The sequence below is a fragment of the Amblyomma americanum genome, chromosome 1 (assembly GCF_052857255.1).
Source record: "Amblyomma americanum isolate KBUSLIRL-KWMA chromosome 1, ASM5285725v1, whole genome shotgun sequence".
NCBI classification, from domain to species: Eukaryota; Metazoa; Arthropoda; class Arachnida; order Ixodida; family Ixodidae; genus Amblyomma; species Amblyomma americanum.
In genome coordinates this window covers 436606674-436624245 of record NC_135497.1, presented here as the reverse complement: position 1 = coordinate 436624245, position 17572 = coordinate 436606674, and the positions used below count along the sequence as shown (strand labels likewise).

The following is a 17572-nucleotide window of genomic DNA, read 5'->3' as shown; positions in this document are numbered from 1 at the left end:
TGATCATTTAGAAAAAGCGACTTGAGTTGTTCCGTGCTTCAAGACGTTCATGGTCTGCCAATTACTTTGCTTCTGATGGGTTCATTTGAAAACACTGGCCAAAAGTAACGTTATTTTTAAGTAATTGGGCCGAACTGATCAAGGACATTTTATAAAAGAAGATAATTTTGCATCCAGGCTTTGTGAAGTAGTTTAGAAATGTATTATTTATTTTTATCAGTGTGCCTACTACCTTCATCTATCCTCACTAAGTTTTGTAGACATAACGCACAGTGTGTCTACGTTCTTTGAGTCCCAAAGGACGGATATAGCCATCAAGAGCATTTGTCATATCACAGTGGAGAACCCTCGATCACGCAGAATGTATGAGCCAGCTAACGTTAAGCTTTAAACCACTGTCGAGGAACCTGCTTTTTACTGTTCAAGGAATAAAATCCTACTGTCGACATTTAAGCGAGAATAGCTGGGTATGGCGTCGCGTACAAAAGAGAACGTGCCAAGTGTGTCTATGAAGGGGCGGATATACAGCACTGCCTTAAAATCACATTCCATTGCAGGAAGCCACCAACGACTAGCATAGAAAAACGTTCAAAGTCTATACCCCGTTTCAAACATCAAGTCGAACGCTGTGAAGCCTACGGAAGTAGTCCGCAAAAATAAATAAATAAAGAGAGGTGTATCACTCCGCGCTGTTCTGCGGCCGTGACCTCTAACGCGTCGCTCCGGAGAGTCGACATGCAACTGGGGGTTCGTGGGCTCAAATCCCGCATGATGTAACATTTTTCTTTCGCATTTTTTCATCGCAAGTTTCATTTCGCGTGACTTGAATGAGAAATCTCGTTTTTTTTCAGAATCGCTTGAATATTATGCCGCATTCTGAAACGAACTGCATGCATCTGTTCATTTGGTGCATACCGCATTATTGTGAGCTGTCCGAAATTCGTTGCAAGTGAGCTCGCACCGGCTTTTGGACAGCAGTGGCGGTTTTCTTCCTGATTCGGCAGCATTGTGATTATACTTTTAGATGCAAGCGAGTGATTTGTGTGAAAAGATGGCGTTTATTCGTCGGGTTTGATTAGCACAAAAGTAACTGCACCGCCGTGGCCCGATTAACAAGTGGCCGTCTGCAACTTTCGCTTTCGCCGTTGCCGAGGAACCCACTCCTTTGTGGGCCTCTCTTAAGGTACCTGGTATGTTATCAATTGCTCCGTGCAACCGGTTAGCGGTGGATCCAGTCTTCGCGAAAGAGTCTGGGACCAAGTTTGGCACTGTGCTGTAGAGCAGCTTAAAGGACTTGGCGAGAGCAATTACTTTTTACTGATCATAAAGTTAAGAAGGAAGATGTCTGTTATTTTAGAAAGCTGGTTTATCATACATGAGCGAAGAAAACATATTCTAGACTTCTTAACAGCCTATTCTCTGACAGTATATTATATATGTAGCATTCTTGCCCATATCTGCAATTCTTTTGCTTTTGTTAAGATATGTTTCGTTCTTAACCAAAGCGCATTTTTCGTTGTCAATGAATGAGAGCGCTGTAACTGGGTTATGATATACGGCAAGAGAGCAGTATTATTAAACTGAAGGCCAAATTATTTTTACACACACCACCCGAATATGGCTTGTTTTTCCGTGTTAGGTGTTAAATTTAGAACTTAGTCTTGATTCACACAGGGACAGAAAACAGTACTGCCTCAAGAGTTACAGATTTGTTGTCGCGCACAAATGTATATGAACGCAATACAGAGGCAAGTCAGCTTGTCTCAATTTTTCTACTCTCCTAGAAGAGCAGAAGCTGCTCAGGCAGAATTTTCATGCAGCCTAGCAAAAGGAGTTCTGAGATGTGGGAGCGCCAAATAAGAATGCAGTAAATGTTGTGCAATGCTATGAAGAAATATTGCGAAAGTGCAAACAATAGATGAGACAGGACAATAAAAAATGTTGACCCCGCAGTGTTTGCGAGAAATGATTTATTCTGGAAGCAGCCAGTGGCATGAATCACAGTGCATACAAATTAAAGGACAGGTGCAAGGGGGTAGACCAACACACAATCAGTCAAGTGCTCCAAAATTTAAAAAAAATGTGCAGGCCATCGAACAACGTTATTTCATAAAACGCGAACCTGACCAATGTCTGGACAGGGTTCAAAAAGCAGTGAATTTTCAGTCAACAAAATCAAAATCCTAGCACACGTACTAAAAAAGACGACTCGAAACAAACAAATTCACACTAAACCGATCAAGAGCCAGCTTGAAATCATTCACATCCCCAAATATTAAGGACAAAACTTACAGTTCTGGCTACCTCAACACTAGCACTGCAACATTGCACAATATGTCAAAACGACCCGAGATTGACAGTAATGCAAGACAACACCCAACCAGGACTCCCTTTTCAGGACATGAAGATCAGACACCCATACATACCGTCCCCAACCCTCACACAACAATGAGGCCCATTCCTAGGGGTGTGCGAATGTTCGAAATTTTCGGACAGCAAATTGAACGAATTCCTGTTCCATCAGGCGAACGAGTCAAACAGTACATTTTCAAAATTATTTTAAACGAATCGAATTTGCTTTCAAATTTTCAGATACTTTTCGAATATTTGACACAAAGCTTGACTAAGCTCCATTGTATTTTCTGTAATGAATCTTCCAAAAACTACTCACATTGACGCCGTGTAACACTATTGATATTCTAATTGGAAAAAAGAACTATTTGCACTCCATTACAAAGTCTACTTCTATACAGACACTATTAACACGACCACGCACCACCATCACCACCTCCGCGGCCACCACCAACTCCTCCTCCTCCGCCGCCACCACCTCGTCCTTCACATCCACATCAACACCTACACTAGAAGTTACTGCCTGATACAATTTTATGCTAATGAGCAAGTGATTTTACAGACATGCACATACAAGAGTGATCATAGCATGCCATGTGTCCACTCTTTGCTCAGTAGACTAATCAGCACACACACCCATATGCACACATATTTTCGCCTTTCTACCCACACACGCACAAGGGTGGTCACAGCATGCCGGTGAGTCACCTCTTTCTTCTCAATAACATGTATATTACAAATCCATTCGAAGTCAAAGCACTTCCTTGATGCCACTGAAATCTTCATCACTGAAATGAGTGCTCGACTCATTATAAGAGGAGTTGCACGAGTCACAAATGCTGAAGCGAACCGGTTCAATTTCAGCGTCATCAACCATATCGCGTTGCAGTGCTTCAGCCTAAACTTGCTCCACATGAACACAACAGTCTTGCCAGTTTTTCTGGCTTACAGACGCCAGTGCTTCCGGCAGGAGCTTTTCCACTTCAGCCAAAGTGAAACATTTGTTGCGACTTGCGATGTATCCCTTCACCTGGCTCCAGACAAGTTCAAAAGGGATTGAACTCGCAGTGGTACGGTGGTAAACAAAGCGCTTCGTAGCCATGGGTAGCCGCCAGGGTGTCGATGGGGTAAACAACGCTGGGTGTGTTTACCTTTCGAGAAAGCTACAGCAGTTCTGCCCTCTCAATGTCCTCTGACCACGAATCATCTTTCTTTGTGAGCCAAACCTGAATATCAGCTTTGCGCGTAGACTTGGTAGGTGCTTTTTCAAGAGCCACGGCATGATATGGAGCATTATCCATGACGATAGTGCTATTGGCCGGAATGTTTGGCAAAAGCTTGTCGGTGAGCCACTTCTCAAAGTAGTTGCCATCCAACTCAGAGTGGTTGTCGGCGTGGTTTCCATTTTTTTGCTCTGAAGAAGTCAGCAGCGTCTTGCACGAATCCTGTTGCACTGCTCCCAGCATGTACAAGGATCAAACGGGCCCCTTTGCCCGAAGGCGCAGCCAGTCCCGTTGTTAAACCTTTCAGGAAGGCATCCTGACATGATTTCACAGTGTTGTCCTGCCAGACGTATTCTTTTATATGCCCTGCGTCGACCCAGGTTTCATCAAGGTAGATGAAACACCTTAAAATGGAAAACAACAGAGCGCACGAGTTAATGCTTGTAAGTAAGCAAACACACTACAGCATGTAGGTAGGCAACGAACTGAAGCACACACACTGCTGACCACTGTCTCACAAAGAGCCGCTCAAATACAATCGACAAAAAGAATTATCTCGGCTTTAGTGCTCTCTTGTTGGGGCTTATATTCCGCGCCCATGCGGCATTTGGTATCCAGTTTATATTCACTGCATATTTGCAGGGGGTACTTGACTAATTCGGCAGCATTTGAAATCTCTTCACTTGCGGCGACTGCGAACAAAAAGTGCCAACGTTCGCAGCAGTAACGCCAGTAACTCGCACAACCGGAGAAACGGGCAGCGTACAGCGCGTGTTCATTCGTTCCTACGGCGACGACGAGATGACACTACCCATTGCAGTGCTACGGCATTTTTGACAGTTTTGTTTTTGCTTGACGCACCAATTCGGATTTAGCGATTAAATCTGACCGCCGCAGACACGTGCCCCACCCAAACGTAGCGCAAAACGCCGTGAAACGTCACCTCTACGCAAAAGGTCGGCAACAGTAATGTGGTTACGACGATTTTTTTTCAAATGTGTTATTCTGAAGAAACACTCACTGTTACGACTACGAGGTTGCAACGCTAACATGAAGCTCTATGTGAAGCCAGTCTAAACGTGCTGCGTAAAACAATAAGCAAGGTACGGCTCCTACCTGCCCTGTCCTCGGAATTTCTTAATCGCCCGCAGGTACCTGAGACGCTAGGCAATGATGCCACTTCACTCGATGAGCGCAAGGTTCCGTTTTCTTTTCTTAAATGTGAATCTGATGCCCTTAATCAGCCTCCACAACGTCGTTTTCTTGAAATTCGGCAGGTCGTCGTCCTCATTGACACTTTAGCAGACAGCCCAGTTTTGGGACTCCCCTCTTCGCGTACATACTGTGCACTTTCAGACGAATGGCATGAAGCTGTCCTTCTTGGCTGTTCGCGAGCTTGAAATCTTCACTTCGCTAGGTGTTTTCTTCGGAAACGCCAAAGGTCCACACAGACGCTCCGCCTTGATTTTGGCAACGGTACGGGTAGGTACTTCGGTGTCCTCGCTCGCAGCACTCAGTACTTCCTGAACAGATTTCTCCGAAAAACGGGTCCTGGTACGGGAGTACACATTTGCAATTACTTGCTTGGCATGCTTTGACAGTTTGAGTGTACGAACCTTCGAGAAAATGCGTACAGGAGAGATGCTGGACGCCCTTTTCTCAAAAGTGACGGAGCCGGGAAGAGTAAACACGGTGGGCAGGATTGCGGGGACAGCGAAAACGTGAAATGAAAAAAGACGACAAACGTAAAATACAAAACTACAGATCTCAATCGATTCGCTCGCAATAAGAGCGTTTCTCTAACGCTGATGACAATCCGCCTTTTTCACGGCGCGACTGCGCATGCGCCCATCCCCTGGCGGCGGTGTCGCGAAACATATTGGAAGGTTTGCTCGCTCCACTCGAGACCGGTCGTGGAAGTGTAAACAAACCGGCTTCCTATGCGGGGTGCGTTGCCGCAGCCGTCAGGCGTTCAGCGCGACGCATTTGGCGATACCTACGAAATGTGTTGCATACGGCAGCAATGCCAATATGTAAAGGGAAGTAAACTCGGATTTTTTCGCTTTGCGAGCGCTTCCCGGGACAGCCTTCGACGCGTGGATAAAAGCAGTTCGCCGGCTCGACGATCGTGCCACACTTGGGCACCGTCAAGCACGTCAAGACTGTGCGGGAATCACTTTGTGACAGGTACGGACGAGGTACTGTGTTTAAATGCGTGTGCAGTCTATCACGAAGTGTTTTATTCATGGGCAGGAAGTCCTCGAATGTCACCGCGGCACCCAGACTTCATTCCGGCGCTTTTTTGCTTTCTCAAGCAAGAAGGCCAAATGGGCAAGTGCTGTGAGCCGCTTTCAACGCGCGATGGAGCGGGCAACGAAAAGAAGCTACGAGAGCATTCACTCATGGTGCTACAATTTTGTCATAATCTCCTGCGGAAATTTCCTTGTTTATGCCACTACACCGTGGCCAATCTCCCCGTGCGGGTATGTGCCATGTATTTAGATACAGAAGAAGAAGGTGCGTTATGCGTGTGTTCGAATCATATCCATAATGAAGAACTCTGCGTGGTATCGCCGGAATGGATTAATGTGCGCCTCTCGCGCTCGTCTTTATGGACGCGCATGCTTGTTTAACCTATGCAGCGGTGTGTTGTGGGAAAATACAGTGAAATGCTAGCAGAGCTGCTTTGTTGCGAGTATGCTTGTGCTTTTATAGCTCGTGTAGCTATTCTGCAGCGCTTGAGCACAACGATTGCTTGTGAAAACTGTTGTCCCCAGTCGTTTTCTGTACTACGGCGTGCACGATGTAGTATCCACCTTTCACGAATGGCTGGCATATACAGCGGAAAACGCCAACCTCACTGATCGGGGATATTTCATTGAACATTATGTTCCGAGTATAGCCTTCATCTCTGAAGCGGCGGCCCTTGCTAGCTGGTGTTCGCATCGCATGCCGGATGATCGGAGATACTGAAGCATTTGCTCTTCGATGGGAACTACAGCCTGCCTCGGACTTCGCACCGAGCCATCAGTCAACCCTAGAAATCCTCAAGGTACCAGGTGCTGCCCAGGACACGCCATCGTTGACAGATTCCAACAAAACGTGCTCCGCAGCGGCACTCAGTCCGGCCGGGTTGGGCGCGCAGTACCCTACTAGTGAGCTTCCAGGGTTGTACGCGAGGTGGCAGCACAGGAAAATGAAAAAGGCGGATTGTATTATCCATGAAGCCTGCCGGCAAAGCATTTGTTATTTTTCGCTCACCACAAGCAACGCACTATTTTCTGTCGCGGATGCAGGTTGCGCAAAAAAGAGCGCTAGCTTTGGCAGCGCTGCATTTGATGTATGAAACGGAGTATAAGTCAACGTCGAAGTTCTGGACGGGAATCTGCCAAATACTCTTTGTGCAGTGGCACTCTTGAACTAATAAAGAGTTGAGAAGGCGGCTCAGATTGGTGTAAAAGCTTCACCAGCCCCATTACTGGAAAAACGGGCAGCGTTTGTTGGTGTGTGTACTCGCAGAGGGTACAGAATATGAAGAAAAATAAGGTGACGTAATTAAGCTGCCGTGTTACCCGCAGAGCAAATACAACACCGCCATTTCAGGCAATCGTAAGCACGTTGTTCTTGATTATTTTCACGAAGTGGGGACTGAAATACGAGGAGCAGGAAGACAGTAGAAATGGCGTCTAAACAAAACTCTTTATTTGGGCTGACTTCCACCCACAATGTATTAAATGACTTGGCGGTGGTTCAACAGAATGCTCGCCACTCTCGACCGTGCTCAATTTAAAGCTAGCTGCCAACTTTCGAGATACGGCGTGGAAAGCAACTACAACTTTCCGGAACAACTCAGAATCGGCTCCGCGTGTGTGTGAACAATCTTGATAAATCTGGTCGCGTCTTGAATTGCAAAAAAAGCGATAAAGCGGCGTGCCGGCAGCTTCGAAGGTTGAACAAACAAACACTACAAAGATTCGTGGCAATTAGTCCCCTCTCAAAGAAGCTCGACCCGATGCTTTAATACAAATAAGGCGGCTAGAAAGAAACAGAACGAGTTGTGCAAAAATAAACACTTAGTGTAGAAACACAGCATCGTTAAACGCACATAAAAGGGCTTTAGACGGGCGACATGAATAACTTCTGGTCAGACGCGCCGTCGCTGGAATGCAGTCATTTAATCAGGGAAGACTTCATATTCCATTTCACCTTGCGGACGGAGAACCTCATACGGGCCGAAATAGCGGCGCAAAAGCTTTTCACTCAATCGGCGCCGGAGAATGGGCGTCCAAACCTATACTCGGTCTTCTGGCTTGTATTTAGCATTGCGTTTTTGTAGGTTGTAGAGTCCGGCGTTGGTCCGCTGCTGGTCTTTGATCCGCAATCGGGCAAGCCTTCGAGCTTCATCTGCGCGTTGAAGGTAGGCGGCAACGTCGACGTTCTCTTCTTCTGTAACGTTGGGCAGCATGTCGTCTAGCGTGGCCGTCACCTCCCTGCCAAGGACGAGCCTAAGAGGTGTCATCTGGGTGGTCTCCTGCACTGCGGTATTGTAGACGAAGCGAAGTAAGACAGGATGACGTCCCAGGTCTTGCGTTCGGCATCGACATACAAGGCGAGCATATCGGCGATGGTTTTTTTCAGGCGCTCGGTCAGTCCGTGGTGTATGGTATGCAGTTGTCCTCCGGTGGCTGGTTTGGCTGTGACGCAGGGTGGATGGCGCCAGATCCGTCGTGAATGCTGATCCTCTGTCCGTGATGAGCACATCGGGGGCGCCGGATCGCGGAAGAATGCACTCCACGAAGAATTTGGCGACTTCTGCTGCTGTTCTCTTCAGTAGGTCTTTTCCTTCGCCGTAGCGGGTGAGGTAGTCGGTTGCAATGATGATCCACGTATTTCCAGACGTTGAATTTAGGAAAGGGCCAAGCAAGTCCATGCTAATCTGCTGAAAGGGCCATGAGGGGGCTCAATGGGGTTCAGAAATCCTGCTGGTCGTGTGGGACGGGCCTTTCATCACTAACAATTTCGGCAGGTTTTCACATGTGCGACAAAGATAGACAGTCCGGTCCAGTAATACTTGTCTTGAATTCCACGGAGGGTGCGAGAAAACCGGAGATGTCCAGCTGTCGGCTCGTCATGTGAAGACTGAAGAATTTCTTTGCGCAGACTTGCCGGTACATCAAGAAGGTAGGCTGTTTTGTTCGCTGCGAAGTTTTTCCCGAGGACGTCATTCTGTACATAGTAGAAAGACAGTCCTCGATTGAATCAGGAAGGTGGAGAAGAAACTGCCTTCCAAGTGCTCGATGAGGCGTTTTAGGTCCGGGTCCGAGAGTTGCTGCTGCTCAATTAGCTGGAGCTGATAGGTTCCAAGAAGGCGTCCTCATCGCCGTTCGGTGGTGGTGCATCTGCATTGGCTCGTGACAGGCAGTCGGTGTCTGAGTGTTTGCGTCTGGACTAGAAAACGGCGGTGACGTCAAGCCACAGTAGGCGCAGGCTGCGTCGACTGAGGCGCCCGGAGGGATCCTTCAAAACTGGCAAGCCAGCACTGTGCGTGGTGATCGCTGACACCTTGAACGGTCGTCCGCATAGGTAGGGGCGAAATTCCGACGTAGCCCAGATGATGGCTCGCTCTCCTCAGTTGTCGAATAGTTAGCCCCGGCCGTTGACAGGGTACGGCTAGCGTATGCGATTACTTTCTCGAGTCCGTCAGTTTTCTCAATGAGGACGGCGCCTAGACCCGCGCTACTTGCGTCGGCATGAACTTATATCTCGCCGTTTTCATCAAAATTCGCGAGGATCGATATTGACTGTAAAGGACACTGATGTTCCTTGAAGGATTCAGCTTGCGGCGCCTCCCATTCGAATGGCACGTCTGCTTTTGTGAGCTGGGCTCCGCAATGCGAAGAAGTTTTTGACAAATCGCCTGTAATACGCGCAGCCCGAAGAACCTGGAAAAGCTTTCGCATCGGCCGGCGTTGGAGAGAGCGCGATAGCAGCTGTTTTCTGGAGGTCTGGGCGTACGATGCTACGATGCTTTTCTAACGTTGTGCCCAAGAAAATGAAGCTCTTGATGGGCAAATTGGCACTTTTTCAAGGTCAGGCTGGACGAATTGATTGCATCTAGTACTGTTTGAAGCCTTTTCAGGTGGTATAAATGTCATCTAACAATGTCATCTAAATATACCAGACAAATTTGAAACTTCAGGCCTGACAGCACTGTATTCATTACAAATTCAAACGTCGCTGGTAGCTGAACAGAGACCAAATGGGATCACATTGAACTCAAAGCGCACATCCGGAGTGATGAAAGCGTTCTTTTCGTGATCTCTTTCATCGACTTCATTTTCAGTAGCCGCTTTTCAGATTCATCAAAAGCCCAAGAACTATCTCTACAATAGTCAGCGCCGTGTTTGTCCTTTTTCTATTCCTTATTTTTTTTGGCTGTGTCTTAAAAACTATGAGCTTGAATCAAGAATACCAACTAACCGAAGAACTTACCCTACTGATGTAGAGCCCTGTGTTCGTCCCTCTCTTCCTTCTTTTCCTTGGCTGTGTGCCGTTGGACTGAAAAACTATGAGCTTGAATCAAGAATACCAGCTAGCCTAGGAACTTACCGTACTGAAGCGAGCCGTGTGTTCGTCATTGTCCTCTTCCTTCTTTTCTTGGCTCCATGCCGTTGCGATGAGAAACTATAAGCTTGAATCAAGAATACCAACTAATCCAAAAACTAACTCTACTGAAGTCAGCGCTGTGTTCATCCTTCTCCCCTTCCTTGTTTTCTTTGGCTGTGCGCCATTGCGCTGAAAAACTATGAGCTTGTATCAAGAATACCCTCTAGCTCAAGAACTAACTCTACTGAAGTTATCACTGTTTGCCCTTCTTCTCTGCCTTCTATTCTTTGGATGCCTGCCATCGTATTGTAAATCTTTGAGCTTGAATCGAGAATACCAACACCCAAGTACTAACTATACTGAATTCAGCACTGTTTCTGGTTCTCTTCCTTCTTATTCTCTTAAGCTTTGTGCCGTTGCGCTGAAAAATTATGAGCTTCAATCAAGAATACCAACTACCCCAAGAACTAAACCAACTGAAGTCAATACTGTGTTTGGCCTTCTGTTCCTTCTTTTTTTGGCTGTGTTTCGATGAGCTGAAAAACTGAGCTTGAATCATGAATACCAACTAGCCCAAGAACTAACTCAACTGAAGTCAGCTCTGTGTGTGTCCTTCTGTTCCTTCTTTTGTTTGGCTGTGTCCAGTTGCGCTGAAAAACTATGAGCTTGAATCAAGAACACCAACTAGCCTAAGAATTATTTCTACTGAAATCAGTGCTGTGTTCGCCGTTCTACTCTTCTTTGTTCTCTTCTTTGTCTGTGTACCATTGCAATTGAAACCATGAGCTTAAATCAAAATACCAACTAGCCCAAGAAGTAATCAACTCAAGTGAGCGCTGAGCTCGTCCTTGTCTTCCGTCTTCTTTTCTTTGGCTGCGTGCTGTAGAGCTGAAATCTATGAGCTTGAATGATGAATACCCACTAGCCCAAGAATTATTTCTACGGAAGTGTGTGCGGTGTTCGCGATTCTGCAATTCCTTCTCCTTTTCTTTGGCTTTGTGCCATTGCACAAGAAAACTTTGAGCATGAACAAAGTACCAACTACTCCAAGAAGAAATCTTCTGAAGTAAGCGCTGTGTTTGTCCTTCTTCTCTTCCGTCTTCTCTGGCTCCGTGCTGTCGCACTGAACATCTGCGAGTTTGAACCAAGAATATCCAACAGCCCAAGAACTCACTCTACTGAAGACAGTGCTGTATTCGCCGTTCTTTTCGTTCTTCCTTTCTTTGGCTGTGTGGCATTGCACTGAAGAAGTATGAGATTGAAACAAGAACACCAAATAGCCTGAGAACTAACCCTAATGAAGTCAGTGCTGTGTTTGTCCTAATGTTCCTTCTTATTTTGTTTGGTTGTGTTTCGCTGCGCTGAAAAACTCAGCTTGAACTAAGTATACCAACTAACCCAAGAACTAACCCTACGGAAGTCAGTGCTGTGTTTCTCCTCCTCTTCCTTCTTGTTTTCTTTGTTTGTGTTGTTGCGATAAAAAATTCACCCTGAATCAATAATACCGACTCACCCAAAAACTAACCCTAGTGAAGTCAGCGCTGTGTTTGTGCTCCTGTTCCCTATTGTTTTCTTTGTTTGAGTTTCGCTGCGCTGCGAAACTCAGCTTGAATCAAGAATAACAACTAGCCCAAGAATAAACTCTACAGAAGTCAGGCTGTGTTCATCCTTCTCTTTCTTTTCTTCGGCTGCGTGCTGTTCTGATGAAAATTTAACAGCTTGAATCAAGAATATTATCTGGCCCAAGAACTAACACTACCGAAATCAGCACTCTGTTCGTCCTTCCCCTATTCCTTCTTTTCGTTGCATGTGTCCCGTTGCATTGAAAACTATGAGCTTGAATCAAGAATACCAACTAGCCCGAGAACTAACTCTATGTACATTAGTACGCGCCGTGCTGGTCGTTCTTCTCTTCCATCTTTTCTTTGGCTGTGTGCCATTGCGCAGAGAAACTGTGAGCTTGAGCCAAGAATACCCACTAACAAAAGAACTAACTCTACTGAAGTCAGCACTGTGTTGGACCTTCCCTTCGTTGTTATTATCTTTCGCACTGTGCCGTTATACTGAAAATCTATGAGCTTGAATCAAGAACACGAACTAACCGAAGAACAAACCCTACTGAAGTCAGGCCTCTGTTCGTCCTTCTCCTTTTCCTTCTTTTCTTTGGCTGTGTGTCGTTGCGCTGAAAAACTATGAGATTGAATCAATAAAACCAAAACCTAAGAACTATCTCTACTGAAGTAGAGCCATGTGTTCGTCCTTCTCCTCTTTCTTCTTTTCGTTGGGTGTGTGCCGTTGGGCTGAAAAACTATGAGTTTGAATCAAGATTACCAACTAACCCAAGAACTAACAATACTGAAGTCAGCCCTGTGTTCGTCTATCACCTCATCCTTCTTTTCTTCGGCTCTGTGTCGTTTTGATGAAAAACTATGAGCTTCAATTCAGAATACCAACTAACCTAGGAACTTACCCTACTGAAGTGAGCGTGTGTTCGTCGTTCTCCTCTTCCTTCTTTTCTTTAGCTCTATGCAGCTGCGCTCAGAAAGTCTGGCCTTGAATCGAAAATCCCAACTAATCCAAGAACTAACTCTACTGAAGTCAGCGCTCTGTTCAGCCTCCTCCTCTTTCTTCTTTTCTTTGGCTGTGTGCCGTTGCGCTGAAAAACTATGAGCTTGAATCAAGAATACCAACGAATGTAAGGATTAACTCCACTGAAGTCAGCGCTGTTTTCGTCTTTCTCTTCCTCCTTCTTTTCTTTGGCTATGCGCAGTTGGCTGAAAAACTGAGTATGAATCAATACCAACTAATCTAAGAAATAACTCTACTGAAGTCAGCGCTGTGTTCGTGCTTCTTCTCTTCCTTCTTTTCTTCCGCTGTGTTCCGTAGCGCTGAAAACTATGAGCTTGAATCGAGAATACCAACTAACCTATGAACTAACTCTATTGAAGTCAGCACTGTGTACGTTCTTCTTCTCTTCCTTATTTTATTTGGCTGTGTGCCGTTGCGATGAAAAACTATGGACTGGAATAAAGAATAACAACTAACCCAAGAAATAACTCTAATGAAGTCAGCGCTGTGTTCTTTCTTTTCTTTGGTTGTGTGCCGTTGCACTTGAATCAAGAATACTAACTAACCTAAGAACTTACTCTATTCAAGTCAGCGCGGTGTTCGTCCTTTTCCCTTCTACTTTTCTTAGGCTGTTTGCCGTTGCACTGAAAATCTGTGAGCTTGAATCAAAAATACCAACTCTCCTAAGAACCAATTCTCCTGAAGTGAGCACTGTGTTCGTCCTCATTCTTTTCTTTGGCTTTGGGCTGTTGCGCTAAAAAACTATAAGCTCGAATCAAGAACACCAAGAAGCCGAAACCCTAACTCTGCTGAAGTCGGCGCTGTGTTTGTTCTTCTCTTCCTTCTAATTTTCTTTGGTTGTGTGCCGTTGCCCTGTAAAATTGAGCTTGAATCAAGAATACACACTAACCTAAGATCTAATTCTGCTGAAGTCAGCGCAGTGTTCCTCCTTCTTCTCTTCCTTATTTTCTTTGGATGTGTGCCGTTGCGCTGAAAAAAGTTTGAATCGAGAATACTAAGAAATTCAAGAACTAACCATACTGAAGTCAACCCTGCGTTCGCCCTTCTCCACTTTCTTCTTTTCATTGGCTCTGTGTCATCGCACTGAAACACTATGAATTTGAATGAAGAATACTAACTAGTGCAAGAACTAACTCTAATGAAGGCAGCGCTGTGTTCACCCTTGTTTTCCTTTTTTTTGGCTGTGTGCCGTTGCGCTGACAAATTAAGAGCTTGAATCAACAATACCATCTTATCCAAGAACTAACCCTACTAAAGTCAGCCCTGTGTTCGTCCTTCTCCTCTTTCTTCTTTTCTTTGGCTGTGTGCCGTTGCGGTGAAAAACTATGAGCTTGAATTAAGAATACCAACCAACAAGAACTAACTCTCATGAAGTCAGCGCTGTGTTCGTCCTTCCCTTCTTTCTTTTCTTTGGCTCAGTGCCGTCGCACTGAAGAACTGTGAGCTTGAATCGAGAATACCAACTAAACCTACAGAAGTCAGCCTTGTGTTCGTCTTTCTTCTATTCCGTCGTTTTTTGGCTCTGTGCCATTGCGCTGAAAAACTGCTAGTTTGAATCAAGAATACCAAGTAGCCCAAGAACTAAATCTACTGGTGTCGGCACTGTGTTCGTACTTCTTCTCTTCCTCTTTTTTTGGCAGCGTGCCGTTGTGACGAAAACTTAAGAGCTTGAATCAAGATTAATAACTAGCCTAAAAATCAACTCTACTGAGGTCAGCACTCTGTTCGCCCTTCTTCTGTTCCTTCTTTTTTTGCCTGTGTGTCGTTGCACTGAAAAACTATAAGCTTGAATCAAGAACACCAGCTAGCCCAAGAACTACCTCCACAGCAGACAGCGCCGTGTTTGTCTTTATTCTAATCCTTCTTTACTTTGGTTGTGTGTCATTGTGCAGAAAAATGAGCTTGAATCAAGAATTCCCACTAGCAAAAGAAGCAACTCTACTGAAGTCAGCACTGTGTTTATCCTTGTTATTATCTTTGGCTATGTGCTTGTACTGAAAAACTGCGCTTGACTAAAGAATATCAACTAGCCCAAGAACTATCTCTAATGAAGTCAGCACTGTGTTCGTCCTTTTCCTCTTCTTTCTTTTCTTTGGCTCTGTGCTGTTGCGCTATAAAACAATGTGAGCTTGAATCAAGAATACTAACTATCCCAAGACTAACCTCTACTGAAGTCAGCGCTGTGTTCGCCGTTCTTGTTTTCTCTGGCTCTGTGCTGTTGCAGGGAAAATGTTTGAGTTTGAATCAAGAATACCAAATAACCTAAGAAAAAAGTCCATTGAAGGCAGCGCTGTGTTCGTCCTCCTTCTCTTTCTTCTTCTTTTCATTGGCTGTGTGCCGTTGAGCTGGAAAACTATGAGCTTGAATCTAGAATACCAATAATCTGAGAACTAACTCTGCTGAAATCAGCTCTGTGTTCGTCCTTCTACTCTTATTTATTTTCTTTGGCTGTACGCCATTGCGGTGAAAACTGTGAGCTTGAATCAAGAAAACGAAATAATCTAAGAACTAACTCTATTGAAGTGAGCGCTGTTTTAGCCCTTCTTCTCTACCTTATTTTCATTGGCTTTGTTCCGTTGCGCTGAAAAACGGTGAGCTTGAATCAAGCATACCATCTAATCGAAGAACTAACTGTACTGAAACCAGCGCTCTTTTCGTCCTTCTCTTCCTTATTTTCTTTGGCTGTGTGCCGTTGCGCTGCCAAAATTTGAGCTTAAATCAAGAATACCAACTAACCCAAGAACAACCTCTAATGAAGTCATCGTGGTGTTCGTCCCTCTTCTTTTCCTTCTTTTCTTCGGCTCTGTGCCGTCGCGCTGAAAAACTATGAGCTTGAATCAAGAAAAGCAACTAATCTGAGAACTAATTCTACTGAAGTCAGCGCTGTGTTCGTCCTTCTTTTCTTCCTTATTTTATTTTTCTGTGTGCCATTGTTCTGAAGAACTATAAGCTGGCATAAAGAATACCAACTATCCCATGAAATTAACCTTGTGAAGTAAGATCTGTGTTCGTATTTATGCTCTTCCATCAAATTTTCTTTGGCTGTATGTAGTTGTGCTGAAAAATTATGAGCTTGAATTAAAAATACGAATTAACCCAAGAACTTACTCAAAACAAGTCAGCGCTCTGTTAGTCCTTTTCTTCCTTCTTTTCTTTTCTGTGTGCCGTTGCACTTGTAAGCTGTGAGCTTGAATCAAGAATAACAACTAGCCCAAGAACGAACCCTTATGAAGTCAGCCCTGTGTTCGTGTTTCTTGTCTTCCTTCTTTTATTTGGCTGTGTACCGCTGCGCTGAAAATCTAGGAGCTTGAATCGAGAATAATAAGAAATTCAAGAACTAACCCTTCTGAAGTCAGCCCTGCGTTCGCCCTTCTCCTCTTTCTTCTTTTCATTGGGTCTGTGCCATCGCACTGAAAAACTATGAATTTGAATGAAGAATACTAACTAATGCAAGAAGTAACTCTAATGAAGGCAGCGCTGTGTTCGCCCTTGTTTTCTTTTTCTTTGGCTGTGTGCCGTTGCGCTGACAAATTAAAAGCTTGAATCAACAATACAAACAAGCCCAAAACCTTACTCTACTGAAGTCGGCGCTATGTTTTCCTTCTCTTCCTTCTAATTTTCTTTGGCGGCGTGACGTCGCGCTGAAAAATAATGAGCGTGAAGAAAGAATACCAGCTCACCCAAGAGCGGCCTCTACTGAAGTCAGCGCTGTGCTCGTCCTTCTTTTCTTTGGCTGTGTGCCGTTTCGGTGAAAAACTATGTGCTTGAATCAAAAATGCCAACCAGCCCAAGAATTAACCCTTATAATGTCAGCCCTGTGTTTGTCTTCTCTTTCGTTTTTTGGCACTTTGCAGTTGCACTGAAAAACTGGCAGCATGAATAAAGCACTCCAACTAACCCAAGAGCTAACCCTACTGAAGTTTAGCCCCGTGTTCATCCTGTCATCCGTCGTGTTTTTGGCTGTGTGCCGTTGCGCTCAAAAAGTGTGATCTTGAGTTAAGAATAGAACTAAGCCAAGAACTAACTCTAATGAAGTCAGCGCTGTGTTCGTTTTTCTCTTCTTTCTTTTTTTGGTTCTGTGTCGTTGCACAGAAAGACCGAGCTTGAATCGAGAATGCCGTCTAGCCCAAGAACTAACCCTATTGATGTCAGCCCTGTGTTCATCTTTCTTCTCTTCCGTCTTTTCTTTGTGGCTCTGCGTCGTTCCACTGAAAAACTGTGAGCGTGAATCAAGAATAACAACCAACACTACTGTTGTTGTTGTTGTTGTTACCCTATCAAAAGATGGCACATACCCACACTGGAGGATCGGCCAAGAATCGGGTGGCTATTCACCTGAAAGCAGTTAATAAAAAGGAAAAGCACGTCGGAGCGCAAAACAGGTGAATTCTTCCTCATGGCAGTAAAGGTACGAGAGTTTTGATTTCAAAATTTTATGACTAATAATAAAGAGAGGGGTTAAATAATAATTATTAGGCCAAATGTAACAATTGATAGAAAAGAAAAATTTTTGAACACTTAGCAAGACAGTCGGAGAGATTCTATCAGGAAATTTAGAACAGCGGTACAAACAGATCTGTGGCTGAACCCAAATGTGGTGGCGCCAAATGATAGGAAGAGCGGGCTGCCCAAACTAAGGCCAAGATGCTGCAAGAGCTCCTCCGGCAACATTTTTCTCTGACAGTTGAATCGGTGACAATACAGCCAAAAATGTTCTATAGATTCAGGCTCAAGGCAAAATGCACGAAGGGGAGAGAGCGCCAAACCCGACTTGTGTAAATAGAAATTTAGAGGAGGGATGC

General features: G+C 45.0%; 1 protein-coding gene across 1 annotated transcript in view; it reads left to right on the top strand.

Annotated features, from left to right (window-relative positions):
* The window catches only part of LOC144125253 (acetylcholinesterase-like), a 339544-nt gene that overhangs the window by 30917 nt on the left and 291055 nt on the right, over positions 1-17572 (top strand). The window lies entirely within an intron of this gene.